The following is a 19,503-nucleotide window of genomic DNA, read 5'->3' on the forward strand; positions in this document are numbered from 1 at the left end:
AGGGGTAGGGGGGAGTGGGGAATCATTTCAGGATGTTTCAAATGCATTACATTTATTGTGCACTTTATTTCTATTATTACATTGTGATATATAATAATTATACAACTCACCATAATGTAGTATCAGAGGGAGCCCTGAACTTGTTTTCCTGCATAGATGGTCCCATCTAGGGGTTATGGGAAACAGTGACAGATCATCAGGCATTAGATTCTCATAAGGAGTGGGAAACCTAGATCCCTCAAACGGGCAGTTTACAATTGGGTTAGAACTCCTATGAGAATCTAATGCCTCAGATGATCTGACAGGAGGTGGAGTTCAGGCTGTAATGAGAGTGATGGGGAGTAGCTGTAAATACAGATGAAGCTTCACTGGCTCTCCTGCTGCTCACCTTCTGCTGTGTGGTCCGGTTTCTAACAGGCTACCGGATGAATACCGGGTCAGCGGCCCAGGGGTTGGGGATCCCTGCTGTGATAGTTAATACCCATGGCTCCAAATCTAGTGGCCCCAGATCAGGTCCTAGTGGGACCTGGTTCATTTTTGCTGGTACCCATCTGGTCCACATGAACCATTCCAGCCAGTTTTCTTATGCTGTTATTCTGGAACATCTTCCTAACCCCAGTATATCTGCCTCAGTGTCTCAGCCTGGTTTTTTTTTTTTTTTTTTTTTTTTTAAGAGAAAAAAACAAAACAAAACAAAATAAACGTAAATGAAATTGCTGGAGAGTAGTGGCCACCAATCCTATGCCTGACCTGGAACTGGAAACACAAGGCTTTCCTGAAGCCAGAGAAACTCTGAAAAAACAGGAAAAGCAAGTCGGTGAAAAGAGCAAAAGAAAAGTTTCAGAAGGGACTTTGTTGACATAGCACAGGATGAAAGAGTATCAAAGGTCTCTGTTTGGGCCCCTGTCTGGGAAAGCCCACATTCGCTGAGTGAGAGAAAGCTGTTCCCAGACATAACACCAGAGGGTTAGGGTAGGAAGCCACTTTTCATGAATTCAACGGCGGGGATAGGGGTTGGGGTAAGGTGGAGCTGCTTGGGTACACCAGGTGCCCGGAAAGCTGCAAAGGGCATTAGGTCAATATGCAAAAATACTTCTAGGTCAATATGCAAAAATACTTGTGATAGTTAATACCCATGTTGGGAAAGAAATTTTCTTGGGGACAGGAAACAAAGCCAACTGGCTAATATACTTTCTCTCTAAGGAGAGTAAGTCTGACTTAATGCCTTCCTCGATTCTCTCTAAGTAAGGGTTTGTGAGGGCTTTGCTCAACTTTCCCCTGTTCTGCTCCTGAGCTCAAAGCAGCTCTTGAAGAAAGAAATGTCATGTTTTGAAGCATGTTTGGTAGATTGGGAAAGGGCAACTTGCAATTTGAAGGGGATTGTTGGAGTCAACTGGTTCTAGAGTGAGCTGATCTTAAGAGGCTAAGAGGAGAAGGGAAAAACCGGGAAAGAAAGGGTGAAAGAAAAATAGAAAGATGTAAAGTAGTGTGACAAAAATGGCTGATCACTTACATGATAAATAAGAAGAGTAGAAACACTTTTCCACTAGCAGAGTGGCGCAGCGGAAGCGTGCTGGGCCCATAACCCAGAGGTCGATGGATTGAAACCATCCTCTGCTAAGGTGGTAGTTTTTTTTTTTTTTTTTTTTTTTTCCTTTCTTGAGGAATTACCTTCCGCGGTTGTGGGGAGAAGATGGCCTCTGTCTCTCTCTCTATATATATATACATACACTTGATCTCTTAAAAGTCCTTTCAGAGGCTGTATCTCACTTTTAGATATGTGTTCAGCATTTTCCTTCTCCTTTCTCCAAATGTTTGCATAATTCCTTTCTCACTCATTTCAGAGGAAAGGCATATCTTACTTGGGAAGAGGAAGTGACAATTCCCATGTTAACTTCCAACAAATTACCTATCTTCCAGTGAATAGAAATTACACTGAGGTTGAATATTTATATTTTCTTGCACTCGAAGGCAAAACACTGTTACAGACTTTTGCCTGAGACCATTGGTTATTGTAAATCATTATTGTCTTTTTGCTTCTATGGGAGCCTCCTGCTTCTTTTCCTCTTTTGTTCATTTCTATGCATTATTTATTAATTTCATTTCATGTACTGTGAATTCTCTAAAGCAATCTGTTACAATGGCCAAAAGACATCTTTCATACCCTCCTCCTTCCATACTTATGGAAACTAGACACATGGAATGTTATGAGAAAGAGAAGCAACAATGAAGTTAAATGTAAAATGGTTGATTCTACTTGGATAGATTTTTTTAAAAATGTAAATGGTAGAAAACCCTGGGGTACATTTAAAGCATTATGTGAATCAGAATTCCGTGGACAGACTCAGAAGACCAACAATCTTTATTTTGTCTGTTTACCTTCTAGAAGCATTTTAACTAACTTTAAATGTCCAGGAAAGAGATTGGTTGAATAAACTGTAACATGAACTGAAAGAGGAAGCGCTATGGGGCTACAAAAGAGATATAATTTCTAGCAGATAGTGTTAAGTAAAGAAAGTGCAGATGAATATTATAGTAGGCTACCTTTTCTTCAAGAAGGAAGGGGAATTAAGAAAACATACACATACCTGTTTTTCTTCATGAAAAGAAAACATAGTGTGAAGATAAACCAGAAAACAGAGAATCTGGTTACCTAAAATGGCGGTAAGAGACTTGGGGGAAATAGAGTGCAAGGGATATGGGACGCCACTTCTCTGAGTTTACCTGTGTTGTACCTTTAACTTTTGAAAGTGTGTGAATGTTTTACTTTTTTTTTTTTTACAGAAGAGGTTCTCTGTGTGAACATGTTGACTAAATTCAAAAGGGTTATAAAAGGTTTTTTGCTTCTTTAAAATTTCTGAGTCATCATTTTGGCAAAATAAATAACTTACGGTAATCTAGAATTTCCAAAATCAAACATCAATTTCAAAAATCTCTACCCTGGCACCTGGCTTTTTGAATACTTCAGCGGGCCTCTAAAGTGTCCAGAAAAGAGAGGTAAACAGGATTATTTGACATGTTTAGGTACATGGGATTGCCAAAATGATGCTCAATCTTCTTTAGGCTGTATTTTTGTAATACTAATATATATTTCAAAATTGTATAGGATTTCTAAAATAGTATAAGCTATTAATTATAGTTATGTTAAGTTATTGTAAACTGCAGAAACAACCAAATTTTCTTGTATAAAGCTACTAACCCAAGTAAAACAAAAAATTAATTAAATATCAAGAAAATAATTTCATGTTAAACCAGCTAATACTGAAGTTGTTTAAAATAGTTTATAACCAATGCTTGATGCCATATTCCTGGGGAAACAAAGTTCAGGTATATTTGGTCACACGGCTGGCCATTTAAACATTTTATAAAGGAATTTTATTCATTTGTTATTTTCTTTTTCTGTTTTTTTTTTTTTTCTTTTTAAATGGTTTTATTTTATGTGCAAATAATGAACAGATGTTATACCCATAAATTTTACTTTCCAAAAACAGGAGCTTTTTAAAATAAAATCATGTAATAACTTTTAAAAGACACTAGGATTCCTCTGCTTCTAGATCATTGCTACGCTAGAAAAATAAAGTGTGTTCTACCAGGAATCACAAGTTAGAACTGAGTATTCTCCCAACTGGAAATTCTAGAGTGCAGTGTCGCTCCAGGCAAAGATTATTCAGTTCTCATCCCCAACATCCACAACTACCTATCAGAAGGGTTAAACCAGGTCAAAACAGTCCAGCATAATTAGGCGTCATCAAACAATGTCATTATGCTCTTCTAAGATACAACTAAAGCAAAACAGGAAATACTAAAATTAAAATAACATTTGACACTGTCATACAAATTGTTAGTTCCTTGTTGTATCCCCCCTTCTATAACATTAATAAAGGGAATATTTTACTGCAAAGAATATTTTATTGTATACATCACTAGCCATGAATTTTTGCCATTAGTTATTATACAAATGCTGCTTCGTGTCATTATCAAAATGGCATAACCATTTTACATCCACAATTCACTTCTATAGTTAGAAGTAGAATTTTCCTGATTTACATATGTAGATCTGTCAGTGAAGATTTAACACTGAGATGCAATCTAACATTCGTAATATCTGGTATTTTGCAGAAGGCAATGTAGGAAAGATATGTTTTAATCACTTTTCATTTAAGTGACCTTATGTAAAAAATAAACTAATAATTTAGCAGTTCCAAGTCTGTAAAGGACATTTTCAAATGTACATAAAAGAAATGGTTACAGAGATTTTTAAGAAGCATCTTCCGTGTCTACATCCTCTTGTAACTGCTGTACCATTTTCTCTTCCAACTGCTTCCCTTTACCTGCAAGAGGGGCTTGAATAAGATGGATGTTTGCTTGACTTCTTCGATATCCTAAACTTTCTGTAGCTCTTTATTTTTATTCAATCTGTTCATTATAAATTTAGCTGAGCATTTCTGTTTGATCTCTTCAACTCTCTTCATTGCATCAATAGTTTTATTCCATAGCTCTTGGTGGTATTTGATAGGTTCATTTCCACGTTTTTCAAATTCAAATGAATTATCCACTGTAAGCTCTTTACCAGCTGCTTTCTGGAATGCTTTGATCCACCTAACTTGGCGAGGATTGCACTTCTTTTTAAGGTTTTTATGACATTTAGATTTACAAAATCTGAACACCTTGCAATCATTGTGGATGAACATCATGCCCTGACCAGGGTAGATGGGCCCTGAACAGAAATAACACTTCTCGATACACATGTTGAACCTGCATGGGTCCCCACCAACCAAATACCAAGCTTGAGAGTTCATATGTTATTTTCAGTGCATGTTTTCTGGTTGTATAAAAGGTTTCCTTTGCAAGAGGGCTGATGTTGTAACAGTAGATTATTATGCTACAATGTATTTTCAACAGGTAAAGAAAGCTTTTTATGGTTTGAATCTCCTAGAAGCATCAGAAAAAGACTGTTCTTGCCATTCACACTACAACAAAACTTTGGGACCTTGAACTTTGAGTTCATAATCTCACAACTGAGAAGGGTCCCTCCGAGCTCTTGGAGCTGTGTACCCGTTGGAAACCTTAAGATAAAACTAACCAGAGAAATTTCTCCCAAGAAGAGGATGACATCTTTAATGTGAACAGCTTTTCTCAAGTTCACAGATTTAGATTTCTACTGTCATGAAACTTATCTTTGAATATTTTTTTCTTGCTCGTGCCTCTACAAAAAATAGAAGTGGAAAAGGTGTCTGTTATGGGCACTTATGGTGTATACTCTTATTTGTGAAGGAGTTTTTAGTCAGCTTTTTACATGGATAAACTTATACTTTGATAGATAAAAGATGAAGGCCCAATGTAGGCAAGAAACTTTAAAGGTACATGCTTTGCCTCATAATCAAAAACAAAACATTGGTTCACACCTCTTAACCCACATCATGGGTTATAGAGAACATTGCCGGAAGGCCTTCACTCTTCTAAAAAGACATCGTTTGTTAGGTCCTTTTTCCATGGTTTAAAGTAAAAGAAGCAAGCAATGATTAGAAATATATCCCTCACAATAGGTCATATAGCAAATTCTACTGTAAAGGCTATAGTTACACAATAGACTCTAAATTCTCTTGTGAAACTTATGATAGAATTGGCTAAACAGAGAAGTATCTATGCAGCTGCTGGCACTTGTGGCCCATGGAGAAATACATCAAATGATGATTATGTGGAAATTCAGTGGTAGAGGATTGACAAAGAAATTGCTCAGTCAAGTGAGTGAACTCTCTTTATCTAGCTGATCCTTTGATCTATTTGATTTTAGAAGGTTTGGTTTATGGAGACCTTGGGTGAGCAGCACACTCCAAACTCTTGGTATCATCTTCCCAATAGTCATAATACTACTCTCCCTGGTGTACTGTATTCCCTCAAAGGTTTTAAATGCTTGTATGCAACCATCGCTAGAATGTCAAATGGTCTTTCTTCAACTGGAATAATAAGAGCTGAAGGAAATGTGCAACCATGAGGACCCCTTAACCTATGAATGATGTACTGAGACCAGAAGCCCAAAATGATGGTAACTGAGAGTAGCACTAAGGCCCCAAGTTTTGGTTACACTCTCACCTAACTGAGAACCTGACCAAAGAGGGGATTTTTTTTAACAAAATTCTGGGAGGCTATTGTTTCGGACTAGGCTCATGCACTAGGCCCCAACAAACCAAACCAAACCAAACCAAAATGGAGTTACTTCTGCTAAGACTTTAAGGAAACACATGGATTCTAGAACAAACCAGGTTTTGTTTTTTCTCCTGCAAATCTCTATAACAAACATTTCTGACAGCATAGATATCCGCCCCCGAAGTTCCCATTAAATATTTTAACCAAATTCATTTCCTCTTGCTTAGAAACCATCAAGCTTCAGATGATCATGAAACAAAGGTTCCAGCCAGCTCCATGTGAAGACACCACCCCTGGCCATCAAGAAGCTACCCTCCACTAGACAGAACAGGGAGAGAGTTCCATGATCCCCAATAGGTAGGGACTAAACCCCAAGGTAGCATGAAGCAGTTACAGAAAAAAGACCATCAGTCCCTCTTGCTCCCATAAAGATTTATGGGGATCATATCTCTCAGGGAGGAGATGAGACAGGAAAATAAGGTCTGGAGGCAGGGAACATAAGGCCAGTTCATACTTCAGCTATAACAGGAAATATCCTCTCCATAGGGCACATGCTGTAAATGACTTTGTAACTTTACCTCATCCTCTCCGTTTACATAGGGCTTCCAAAGTAACAAATAGAATTCTCCAGGGGGTAAACTCCAAAAATTCTGTAACGGGGGCCTTTGAGCCACTGTTCAGGCCCGCTCCCACACTGTACTTTCATTTTCAATAAAACCTTTTATTTCTTCATTGCTTTGTTTGTGCATTTTGTCCAATTCTTCATTCGAGATGCCAGAACCTGGACACCCTCCACCGTTAACAGTTACCTAAAATGGTGGTAAGAGACTTGGGGGAAATGGAGTGCAAGGAATATGGGAGGCCACTTCTCTGAGTTTACCTTTCGTTAGACCTTTAACTTTTGAAAGCGTGTGAATATTTTACTTTTTTTTTTTTTTTTTGAGACAGAGTCTGACTCTGTCACCCAGGCTGGAGTGCAGTGGAGCGATACAGGCTCACTGCAACCTCCGCCTCTCAGGTTCAAATAATTATCCTGCCTCAACCTCCGGAACAGCTGGGATTACAGGCACGTGCCACCTCACCTGGCTAGTTTTTGTATTTTTAATACAGATGAGGTTTCACCATACTGGCCAGGTTGGTCTCAAACTCCTGACCTCAGGTGATCCACCCACCTCAGCCTCCCAGAGTGCTGGGATTACAGGCATGAGCCACCGCACCCGGCCAACCTACATTTTCAAAAACTAATATTAAGGATGGGGACTGGAGAAAACTAAGGTTGAAAGCAAGTTAAAGCAAATGAACTCAATTTTATTCCATATTATGACTACATGGAAAGGAAAAGAACATAATTTGTGGACAGCGCAACTGACAGTACACCTTCACTCTTTGGCCAAGAGAGTGAGGATGGTAGGGGGACAGGGGTGTGTGTATGGAGAAATGCAAAGAAATCTTTAACTCTATTTATTTATTTGGTTAGTTGTTACAACTACCTACTGAATCTCTTTTAATGGATAATTTTTGTTAGTAGATGGGCAAAGCAATTCCAGAACTATCGTACATGTATTATATGATAGAGCAAGTGAGTAAATATGCTAATCTTGTTGGAATTAGGGATTTCAATTTGGGAAAAGGGACACATAAAAATATAGAACGGGAGAATGTAAGAATCCTGAAGAGACGAATGCATAGAAATGGGAGGTATGGATGTGAGCTCATAATTTTTTTTTTTTTTTTTCTGGAGACAGAGTATCTGTCACCTAGGCTGGAGTGCAGTGGCACAATCTCGGCTCACTGCAACCCCCGATTCCCAGGTTCAAGCGATTCTCCTGCCTCAGCCTCCCCAGTAGCTGGAATTACAGGCGCATGCCGCCAGGCTCACCTAATTTTTTTTATTTTAGTAGAGACGAGGTTTCACCATGTTGCCCAGGCTAGTCTCGCGCTCCTGAGCGGAGGTGATCCATCCGCCTTGGCGTCCCAAAGTGCTGAGATTAAAGGCGTAAGCCACCTCGCCCAGCCGAGCTCATGATTTCTAAAATATGTGTATGTACTTGTATGGGCATGAATACATGCAAATATGTGTGTATATGCACATGCACATGTGTAAGTACATATGATTATATGTGTATACATGCACATGTATTTCCTAGGTTTTTCCATTAAAAGGACCAAGAAGCAGATATCATAGAGGCAGTTAGTACACTAACTCCCCGGGTATTCCTCTCTAATACTCTTCCCCACTGAAAGAAATCAGGAAATTACTGAGAAATGATTGAATTTTGGGCTGGGGCAGGGTAGATGCAAATTAAGTCTGGAACAACTTGTTATGCAGAAAATAAAAGCATGTTCAAAAGAATGATTGTGGCACTTTGGGGGGCCGAGGCAGGCGGATCACGAGGTCAGGAGATCGTGACCATACTGGTCAACATGGTGAAACCCCGTCTCAACTAAAAATAAAAATAATAATAATAATTAAAAAAAAAAAATTAGCTGGGCGTAGTGGCGTGCGCCTGTAACCCCAGCTACTCGGGAGGCGTGAACCAGGGAGGCGGAGATTGTAGTAAGCCAGGATCACACCACTGCACTCCAGCCTGGCAACAGAGTGAGACTCCATCTCATTCAAAAAACAAAACAAAAAAAGAATGATGGTAGCAAGCTACAAGGATCCAGAAGCCACTCGAAGGGTTTTCCACTATAAGCAGGTATAGGCAAAGCGACCTCCAAAGGCCCAGGGAGCTGGGAGGCCAAACAAAGGTTGACAAATCCAGTTTCTCAGAAAGAAACCTTTAATAAGGACTTAAAAACAGAAGGCACATTTTGGGCTGCAGCCCCAGAGGGTGGATCCCTACACTTGCCCTGCGGAAAGTATCCTTTCTATTGCAAGCTTTTAGAGTAAAACATGAACAACTGATCACACCTCAGACTGTCTTGCAAAACCCATGGCCACTGGGGAAGTTAAATAAGCATCTTTATGAGGGGTTATTCATGCTACATACATTGTTTTTGACCTTGCTGCAGAATGCCTTGGTATGCAGGAGTCAAATATTAGTCATTATGACTGTTTTGCTTCAAGATGGCTTTACTCTTGCAAGGCAAAGGCTATTTTCCCAAAAAGGGGCTCTCCCTAATTAAATATGGGTAAAGTTCAACACCAATATAATTAAGGACAATAATGAGTTATAAACCACTGGGGGAAAAAGATGCTGTGAGTCCATATTAATGATAGACATTTAAGTAAAATGGAGAAAAGGGAGGACTCTTGCTTAAAATAGAATGTTGTGTGCAGACTAGCAAATAAGTAGGGAAGGCTCCAGGGAGCACTTTAAACTTTGATGATGCTCCCCTAACCTGCTGCATCTCTACCCTCAGTCCTCACGCTTGACTTCCAAGTATAAGCTACGGTGAATTTTTTTTTTTGCCCAAACTCCATGTTCTCCTCCTTTACATTTTCTACCCACAACACTCTTTAGCCCTCTCCTCTGCCCTCACTTTACTTGCTTTACTTCAGTGCTTATTCCTCTGATCTCAACCTAGACTTTAGTGAGACTTCTCTGGCTTCCATTATCTCAGATTAGCTGCCTCCATCTATGATTCCTCAGCACCCAAATTGCTGTCATCATAACACCACATGTTTTAGTTTCTTTTTGATATCTCCCTTTTACCCTCTAGCAAGTTCCCCCAGTGCAGGGACCAGTCTTGAGATCTTGTTCCCTTTAGAGTCCCCATTGCTTAATACAGTGCCTGGGTCAGGATAACAGTTCATCAACACTTTGCTGGGGATAAGACTTTCACCTAGTTATGGTCTTCACCAGAACCCAGGATGGCTCAGTTTTACCTTTTGCCCCAAGGCTGTCTGCACTGGTTTTTCCCAAATTTCTTCTCCCCATTCTTCTTTCTTCACTAATCCCAACCCTGGTTGCTTTTAAAGAGCTCATGTTTAACCATGATTAAAATAGAAGAACTTGTGGAGTCACTGAAAGATGGGGACCTTTCTTTTGCATGGTGGGGATTGAATTCATGATGGAAAATTTTCTAGTTCACATCATTTTTGGCCAGTGGCCTCTGGAGAAAGAGATCCACAAGTGTGATTATATATATATATTTATTTATTTTATTTTATTTTTTTCCTGAGACGGAGTCTGCTTTTGTCGCCCAGGCTGGAGCGCAGTGGCCGCATCTCAGCTCACTGCAAGCTCTGCCTCCCGGGTTTACGCCATTCTCCTGCCTCAGCCTCCCGAGTAGCTGGGACTACAGGCTCCCGCCACCTCGCCTGGCTAGTTTTTTGTATTTTTTTAGTAGAGAGGGGGTTTCACCTGTGTTAGCCAGGATGGTCTCGATCTCCTGACCTCGTGATCCGCCCGTCTCGGCCTCCCAAAGTGCTGGGATTACAGGCTTGAGCCATCGTGCCCGGCAGTGATTCTATATTTAGTTGTATACATTTAGTCATTAATTGCAGAGGCCTCATCTTCTGCTTCAGTGACCAGCACCTGGAGGAGTTATCAAAAGTTTGTGGAAATGAATGGAACATTTTGAGGCCTCACCCACAGTAAGCAAAGACTTATAAGGAACCTGTTTTCCATTCCAGCCATTTCATTCCCAAGGCTTCACAAAGGAGAGCTTGTCCTCTCAGTAATCCTGACTGCTTTCCACTTCTCAGAAAGACTACATTCTGCTGCCCTCATCGCTGCTTTGCTCAGGGGAAAGTCTGGTCAGGGACTGGGAGGTGCAAGGCCCTGGTAGTGCAAGTAGATATCTTTCTGAAAAGCTGTCATTGTCACATTGCAGGTCATGCATTGTCGCATGCGCTGCATTTGGGAAACTGACCTTTACTTCCCCAGGCCACATCAGCTGGGATGATTTTCACCTTTGGTGTTGGAAAAGATTTTTTGTGTCTTGTTAGTTTTAGATGAGAAATATAATGAAGTCTCCCCATGAAAGTCTGAAATCTTCCCATTTGTTAGGATCATTCCCTCGCCACCTCCAGGGTTTTACAGTTTGGAATTCCAGGAGGAGAATTTTCACTCTGTCTCCTGCTTCCGTGCTTGCAAGTCATGAACAATTGTTAGCCAGCCTCGTTCTGGGTTTGGTTTGCTTAGAAACTCAATGACGGAAGCACATTCTCACCTGTGCTATTCAGATGAGCTAAAATCCAAGACTTTCTCAAGTGTGTGTTTCTATTTGGGGCAAACTTCATGCAGAAAGTCTGAATTCTGCCGGGAGTGTTTTTTGTTTGTTTGTTTGTTTGTTTGTTTTGTTTTGGTTTTGTTTTTGCCCGCTAACCATCTGAGTTCACAAGGCAGTGAGCCTTCTTACAAATGAACTACATTCCCCAGCATCCAGGTTTTCGTTTTAGTTTTTAATGATAAATCAGAGGCAATATAAAATCAGAAAAAGCTCTCTCTTTAGGAAATAAATCAGCTTATAATTACATATAAATCATGATGCTACCTCAAAAGACCTAAATGCTTTTGAAAACCAGTTATGGTGGTGTCAATTTCATTTGAATGCTTATAAGCAAAAGGAATTTAAGAACTAGAAAACTGATTAGCAAATTACCAATCCTGTTGAAACAGCAGTCCCAAGTAAATTTACTTTGAGCTCTGTCCTTTCATCAGTGATAATTTTTTTCTGCTGCATTTTCTTGCCATTCATTGTAAAGTTAGAGGAATTATCTTGTCAAATTGTTTTCTGTGAGATTGTTTTATCAATCAGAATCGTATAGGTTTCGGTTTTGTTTTTTTTTTTTTCAGACAGATTCTCACCCTGTTGCCCAGCCTGGAGTGCAGTGGCACGATCTCGGCTCACTGCAACCTCTGCCTCCCGGGCTCAAGCTATTCTCCTGTCTCAGCCTCCTGAGTAGATGGGATTACAGGTGTCTGCCACCACGCCTGGCTAATTTTTGTATTTTGGCAGAGACAGGGTTTTGCCATGTAGCCCAGGCTGGTCTCGAATTCCTGAGCTGAGGTGATCCACCAGCCTCGACCTCCCAAAGTGTTAGGATTACAGGCACGAGCCACACTCCTGGTCTCACAAACATATAGGTTTTCAAATGGCATCGAGATTTATAAAACTTGGGCTGGGCACGGTGGCTCACACCTGTAGTCCCAGCACTTTGGGAGGTCGAGGTGGGCAGATCACGAAGTCAAGAGATGGAGACTATCCTGGCCAATATGGTGAAACCCTGACTCTACTAAGATTGCAAAAATTAGCTGGGCGTGGTGGCACGTGTCTGTAGTCCTAGCTACTCGGGATTCTGAGGCAGGAGATCGCTTGAACCCGGGAGACAGAGGTTGCAGTGAGCCGTCATCGGGCCACTGCACGCCAGCCTGGTGACAGACCGAGACTCTGTCTCCAAACAAACAAACAAACTTGTCTAATAACTGTGCATTATTATAAAATTGGTAGCATTCAGCTTTGGCCCTGGCTGAAAAATTTTTTTAAAAAAATGATAGTGAAGGCAATGGGTGTCATTAATTGTACTTATTGTCATCCTTTCAGATGTATCACAGTTTAGAATGAAATTTACCCACACAAATTCTTAGATTCATGCATACTGTAAACACATCCATGGAACTTTAGGATTTGAAACTGCCATTTAATCTGTAGGTCTTTAGCTACAAGTCATAAACAAGCTTGCTGTGATTCTAGTGCTTCTGACAGTTTCAAACCTTAAATGTAGTCCTTCAATATACTTAAAAAGAGCACAAAGACAATATTTTATCATTGGTTTACTTTGTCCATAGGCTGGAAAGGAAATAAAGAAAACAAAACAGGGCTAATGGGAGAAATAGAGAAGGAAAAGGGAATAGTGGGACAAGGAAAAAGAAAAATGGGAAGGCCAGACTGCCCTTGAGGTGTGGATTATGAAAATCAAAAGATGTCATTGAGAAATTAACCCTTGTTTTCAAATTAACCATTGTTTTCAAGATTAAGCTTTGTTATACAAACTTGAGCTTTATCGTATTTCCAAATATCTTTTTTTGTTTTAAGAAAATGTTTATCTTTTAGCTTGGCCCAACTTTGGGACATATTCCAAATATCTCAAATGAATGTCAAAAGTCACCAAGGTCTGTTTGTGACCTATTGTTGTTTCCTGGATCTCTTCAAAGCCTGCAGGGTTCACCAAGGAAACTCTGTTATGCTTAATGGCGCCAACATCTTCATTATGAGTAGGGTAACTAACCACTGGGCCAAAGCATTGGAATCCGACTCCTGGGTTTTCTGCACTCCAGGCTACTGGTTCATATGTAAGCTCATCAACAGCCTAACGGGTTCTTAGTTCTTTATGGGAAGCTGGACACTACAAAATGGAATATTTGAGTCTTCAACCTCTTCCTCTTTATCTCTTTATTCCCTGTGCCTGAAAATGTTGAATACTATAGAGGACGAATGCTTTGGTGATATAAAGTGTATTAAAAAAACTAATCAAAAGATTCCAGGTTGCAGTGCAGTGGCAAGATCTCGACTCACTGCAGGCTCAGCCCCCCGGGTTCAAGCGATTCTCCTGCCTCAGCCTCCCTAGTAGCTGGGATTATAGGTGCATGCCAACATGCCCGGATAATTTTTTTATATTTTTAGTAGAGACGGGATTTCACCATGTTAGCTAGGATGGTCTCGATCTACTGACCTCGTGATCTACCAGCTTCGGACTCCCAAAGTGCTGAGATTACAGGCGTGAGCCACCAAGCTCGGCCCAAAGGTGATTTTAAAATAAATTGTGATGGCACAGCTAACTTTACCTATGAAGGAAAACAAAGGCAGATCTCTCAAGTGTGTAAGAAATTCAGTTTCAGATAGATTACTGATTTAAATACAAAACATAAAACAACAAAACATGCAGTGGAAATTAAGAGAACTCAGAAGAAAAAAATATTGACTTGGAAACTGTTACATAAGACATATTTGAGCAAGAATGGCTTAATAAAAATATGCTTCTATGAATGTCTACAAAAATCACAATAAAAATACAAACCATCTTAAATCAAATGTACACAAATAGGAAATTTACAGAAAAAAATGCATTTGAAAAATAGAAACAAAAGAGTCTGAGTATGAGATGACAAGGGAATTGCTTTGTCCTATTATGGTATTATTTTCATCAAAACAGTGTCTTTAAGCTATTTTAATCCCTTGGAATCTTTAAGAATTGTAAAAATAATTTTCTACTTTCACACATTGCTTTCCAGTGATGTTCTAAAATGTTTCTTTACAAATTTAAATCATTCTAAAGCATGTAATTGCCAGCATCTGATGAAATACAAATTAGAAGTGTCTAATGACTCAGTGAATTTTGTGCATTGGAACCTAAAAGCTAACAACTTGGCAGGTACTAGAATTCTTTAACACTATACTTAGCATAATTTTATTTAACAGTTGAAAATGTGCATAAATTCTTTTTCTATCTTTAAAAGATATTTCTATTCCACATCTGCCATAGAATTTTAAACCCACTATATTACACGTTTATGCTTAAAGGCTATGACTGACTGATCACACCATCATAACATTCTGAAACAGATTTAAAATTGATATATAATTTTTAGTCATTACCAGTAATTATCTGTATTTTAAGTGTTTTTCCTCTGGTTTTAGTTGTTTTTAAATTTAATGGTGGTAGTATGCAATCAATAAAAAATAAGTGTATATGTTTAAGTACTTATAAATACATAAAAATAAAATTGTTTTGAAAATATATCATTAAACAAAAGAGATAAAACCTCCCCCACCCGTTAAACTCATGTGTTCGTGAGTAAGAGCTCTGGGAAGGAATGAGAAAGCTGTGTAGAAATGGCATGATTGCTTCTATAGCATAGAGAAATTACGTGACAGAAACTTAAAAGCCAACGCTAGGTCCCACCGAGATTTGAACTCGGATCGCTGGATTCAGAGTCCAGAGTGCTGACCATTACACCATGGGGCCAACCTACTGAAAAAATACCCTACAGTCTTTCATGACCTAGTTCTTCCTTTCTAAAGTCTGATTTGGTTTTCCAACGTCAGCACACCCCACCCTTCGCACCCCAGACCTTTTCTTCCAAGGGGTTCAGAAACTTGGTGCCCCCTCGGGCCTCTGTTTCTGCACTGGAAAACAAGTGAAGTTGTCAAACAAAACCGAGCCCTTACCGTGTGCCAGGTTTTGTGACTAGTGTTTTGTATTGTTACCTCATGAAACGCTCACAGAACCCTGGTGAGATGCGAACTATTGTCGTTATTTTACAGGTGAGGAGCCTGTGAGAGACCTGAGATCTTTCATTCTGCTTTGTTATCAGATCCTATTGCTTCACAAAAATCGTCGTTTATTAGGGTGGTGTATGGAGCTTTTGAGGACGTGCATGGAAAGATTTTCCAAAGTCGCAGAGGAGACGTTGGTGTTTACGGAAAACTGAAATAAGTGAACTTGCAAGACGAGACTGGAGGAAAATCCCAGCATTCCTGGGAGCTCAACTGAGAGGGCGAAGGGAAGGGGGAAAGCCCCTCGGGAGTTTCCCAGGACAGCGCGGGGCCCCACGGGCCTCCTACTGCCGGCTCACCAACCGGAAATATACTCAGGGGAGACTCCCAAACGGACACAAAAAAGATTCTCCACCCCTGCTTCGCATAGCCCCTTTTTCGCACATACACGGGAGCCCGTAATGTGAAAATCCACCCCCTACACCACAGCTGATTGCTGTGATGGGTCTCTGGAGATGTTCTCAGTCGGCCCTACTCTAGCATCTTTATAAACGCCTCCTGGTGGCTTTTAGCTGACTAGGAGCGCCACGATATTCAGTACACATTTAGAAGCGAGTGCTTCAGCAATTTCCTTAATGGTAGAAAGGAATTCAGCTCTGCTCCAAGTAGTTTAACCTGGATTCGATGCCTGTTCAAGGAGAGCGTGCTTAGTGCAAATTGAATCTAATAGTTTGCAGGTTAGGGCTGGTTTCCGGGATTTCAGATTTTTAAACGGACACACGGACACTCTGGAAGTCGTCTTCAAGGACCGCGGGCGCCCTCTTGTGGATGATAAGGAGCACCGCCCCTACCCCCCAGCCCCCGACGCCAAACAAACAAGAAAACCACAACCCAGTAACTCTCCTTGCAAATAATACAGACTTCTTTTATCAGGATTCCTGCTGGATTTCTTTGCAACGGAATTTTTGCAACTGGCTGTCATTAGGCAAAATCTTTAAATTCAGTGTTTTCTGGAAAGCTGGGTTGGGACTAGGTCTAGGGTTGGGACTAGACTAGGTCTGTGAGAAACAAATTCACCGTCCAAACACAAAGAATGAACTCAGAGACCCGGAGAACAGCAAAAGTGAGAGTTTAACAACGGTCTTGCAAGATCGGTTGTCTGATGAGCAGGCACACCCAGCACACTTTGAACAACTAATTTATGCCCTAGTGCGCAGGTCCCTCCCGGGGTTCCTCATAGGGTGAGTACGATGGGGTCACAACCTTCCCAGATATCGCCTATAGATTGTTGAGTAGAGGCTTTAGGTGTTCCTTTAGGGTTGTCTTGCTGCATTTTTGTTGCAGCCCACAAAGAATTACAATCCTAGTTAGCTCAGGGGCTCTTCAAGTATTTGACTCATGACCTAAGTAGCTGGACAGGCTGATAAGAACAGACAAAACCAGCTATTTTGCAGACTAGTAAACTTTCATCTTAGACTGAACTTTGGTTCGAGTGAGGGCAACTAAGGGGCGGCGGGAAGGAGAGAGGGGCCGACAAGCAGGCGACGCTATTCAAGCAGGGGCCTCATATATCCTGTTTCTTCTGTATTTTGCTTACCTAAGAAGATTTAAGGCACTTTGTCTTAGAAATGGACCGCTGTATACATTATTTCCTTAAGGTCCAGGATGGTCAAGGACGGTCCCGTTGCACAGAGGTGGCAGGAAACTCTCAGGAGAGAGGGTAAAAATCCTCCAAGGGAGATTCCAAACTTTCAAACCGTGATGGAGACAAGAAAAGTTCGTTAAAACAAAACAAAACAAAACAAAAAAAAGTCCTTACAGAGAGGATGATTTCAAACCTGAGTGGAGAAAGTTCCATAGATTTCTTGTCCCTCTACATAACCAGCCAGACAGGAATATACTAGTTCAATCACAATTTCCAATGCGAAAGAGGAAAATAGTTCCTTTTTTTTTTTTTTTTTTTTTTGAGACAACCTTCCTCTGTCACCCAGGCTGGAGTGCAGTGACATGATCTTGGCTCACTGCGTTGCAACCTCCGTCTCCTGGGTTCAAGCGATTCTTGTGCCTCAGCCTCCCAAGTAGCTGGAATTACAGACGTGTGCCACCACACCCAGCTAATTTTTGTATTTTTAGTAGAGACAGGGTTTCATTATGTTGGCCAGGTTGGTCTCGAACTCCTGACCTCAAGTGATCCACTGGCCTTGGCCTCCCAAAATGTTGGGATTACAGATATGAGCCACTGAACCCGGTCCCAATGTTCTTGACCTTGTGGGATTCCTGATAGGTTTAAAAAAAAAAAAAAGTGCACCACGTGTAGAACGGTGCCTGTGTCTTGAGCAGTGACTTCTGGGTTAGCATAAAGAATACATCTGTGCTTTTCCTCTGCTATCTCCCATAGCCTTCTCAGACCAACTGTGATGAGAGCAGCAAATTGAAACTCTATTGAGCATGGTGAGAGTAAGCGCTGGGTTCAGAGGTTACTGTCTTCTCCCTGTATTCTCAGAAAGGACGCAGGATTTATCTTAAATCTTTGCTTTTTGGTAGCAATAAAAAATCTTCAGTTTACACAAGGTCAGGAGATCCAGACCACGGTGAAACCCCGTCTCTACTAAAAATACAAAAAATTAGCCGGGCGCGGTGGCGGGCGCCTGTAGTCCCACCTACTCAGGAGGCTGAGGCAGGAGAATGGCGTGAACCCCGGAGGCGGAGCTTGCAGTGAGCCGAGATCGCGCCACTGCACTCCAGCCTGGGCGACAGAGCGAGACTCTGTCTCAAAAAAAAAAAAAAAAAAAATCTTCAGTTTAATCCAGAATGTTTAGTTACTACCTTCCCGAGGCTAGGCTGGTGTCAGGCCCTGGGCTCCCTACAACCGGTAAGTACCCAAACTAGGCATGTATGGACTTCTGGACCACTGGCCAAGAATGTAGTGAAAGGAACCTTCCTTCCAAGGTGAATTATCTTCCAAAAACGTGGAAAATATAGTGATCTAATCATATACCTCCCATCCCTACTTTAGCTATTAACTGAAAGCCCTCATTAAGACATTGTCATAATTGAAATTCATCCCAGGGAGACTTCTGCTCCAGTCTTGGGCGAAGACTTGTTCTTAGAGTGGATGTAGACTTGGGATCAGTGAAGGAAAAAGAGTGAAAAGAAACTTGTGAAGAAGCAGAGCAGAAAGATGTGTAACCAAATGGAGACAGGCTACCCTGGGTTCCAGGATAATCAAATCACATTAGATAAAAGTTTATGCACTCAGCAAGTATTTTTGAACTCCTAACATGAGCCAGGCACAATGAAACTGAGAAATGAAAGGTGAAAAAGACCACAGTATTGATCTCTCCCCTAGGAGAACTTGCTGTCTAGAGTAAGAGGGAGAGCTTATTAAATGAGAATTAAATTATGAGGTGGTGTGAGAAGGAGATCTAGGGTGTTGAGGAGACATAGATGGGCATGTAAGCTCCTGTAAAGGGAGTTCAGTGAAGGCATCAGTAAGAAGGTTTGGAAGGTCTAAGTTAATATTTGAAGAATGAGTAAAAGAACTAGCTCTCATAACGTGAGGGTAGAGGGGAGGACAAAAATGTTTTGCAGGTAGAAAATGAGGAGAGAGGGAAAAATTAAAGAATAGAAATAATTTTACCATGGCTGGTGACTAGAAGCTAATTTTGGGCTCTGTGTGTGGCAGGAATGGTGATGGATGAGGCTAGAGATGTGTGCAAGTTAGGGCAGCAATCACTCAAATGTAAAAAGCTGTCTCAAGCAAAAGGGAAAGGACTTGTGTGACAGTCTCTGAGATGACAGCAAGGCCTGTGCGCTGATGAGCTGCTACGAGCAGTTTGAACAGTACCATGCCTATCAACTTAAAGTGCAGAGGCTTTACCAAAAGAAAGAACTTAAGAAATTTGCAACCAGGATAGGATGAGGTGGCCTGACCATTTGCTAATCCCTTACACTTTTCATGTGTGGGCTTGAATCCCATCCTCACTGAAAGCGTTCCATGGAAAAAGTGAAGCCTGGAGGGAGAACAGTACCACTACAAGTTTGTTGACCTCAAATCAGATATTTATCACTCCTCACGTCAGACACCTTTTTTTCCAGTGATAGAGTAATGTGGTCATTCTTTTAAAAACAGGCATTTATTTATTATGCACACATACATTCCTTTCTAGGAATCAAGACATGGGGAGA

The 19,503-nt window shown here is 40.8% G+C and overlaps 1 non-coding gene and 1 pseudogene across 1 annotated transcript; both read right to left on the minus strand.

Moving 5' to 3' along the window:
* Nucleotides 1-4,257: 4,257 nt before the first annotated feature.
* LOC119626716 (probable ribosome biogenesis protein RLP24 pseudogene) lies at nt 4,258-4,748 on the minus strand (annotated as a pseudogene).
* A 10,244-nt stretch (nt 4,749-14,992) lies between these two features.
* On the minus strand, nt 14,993-15,064 carry TRNAQ-CUG (transfer RNA glutamine (anticodon CUG)). Its single transcript has one exon. It is a non-coding gene; the product is annotated as a tRNA-Gln (tRNA).
* Between the last annotated feature and the right edge of the window lie 4,439 nt (nt 15,065-19,503).

The sequence above is a fragment of the Chlorocebus sabaeus genome, chromosome 17 (assembly GCF_047675955.1).
Source record: "Chlorocebus sabaeus isolate Y175 chromosome 17, mChlSab1.0.hap1, whole genome shotgun sequence".
NCBI classification, from domain to species: domain Eukaryota; kingdom Metazoa; phylum Chordata; class Mammalia; order Primates; family Cercopithecidae; genus Chlorocebus; species Chlorocebus sabaeus.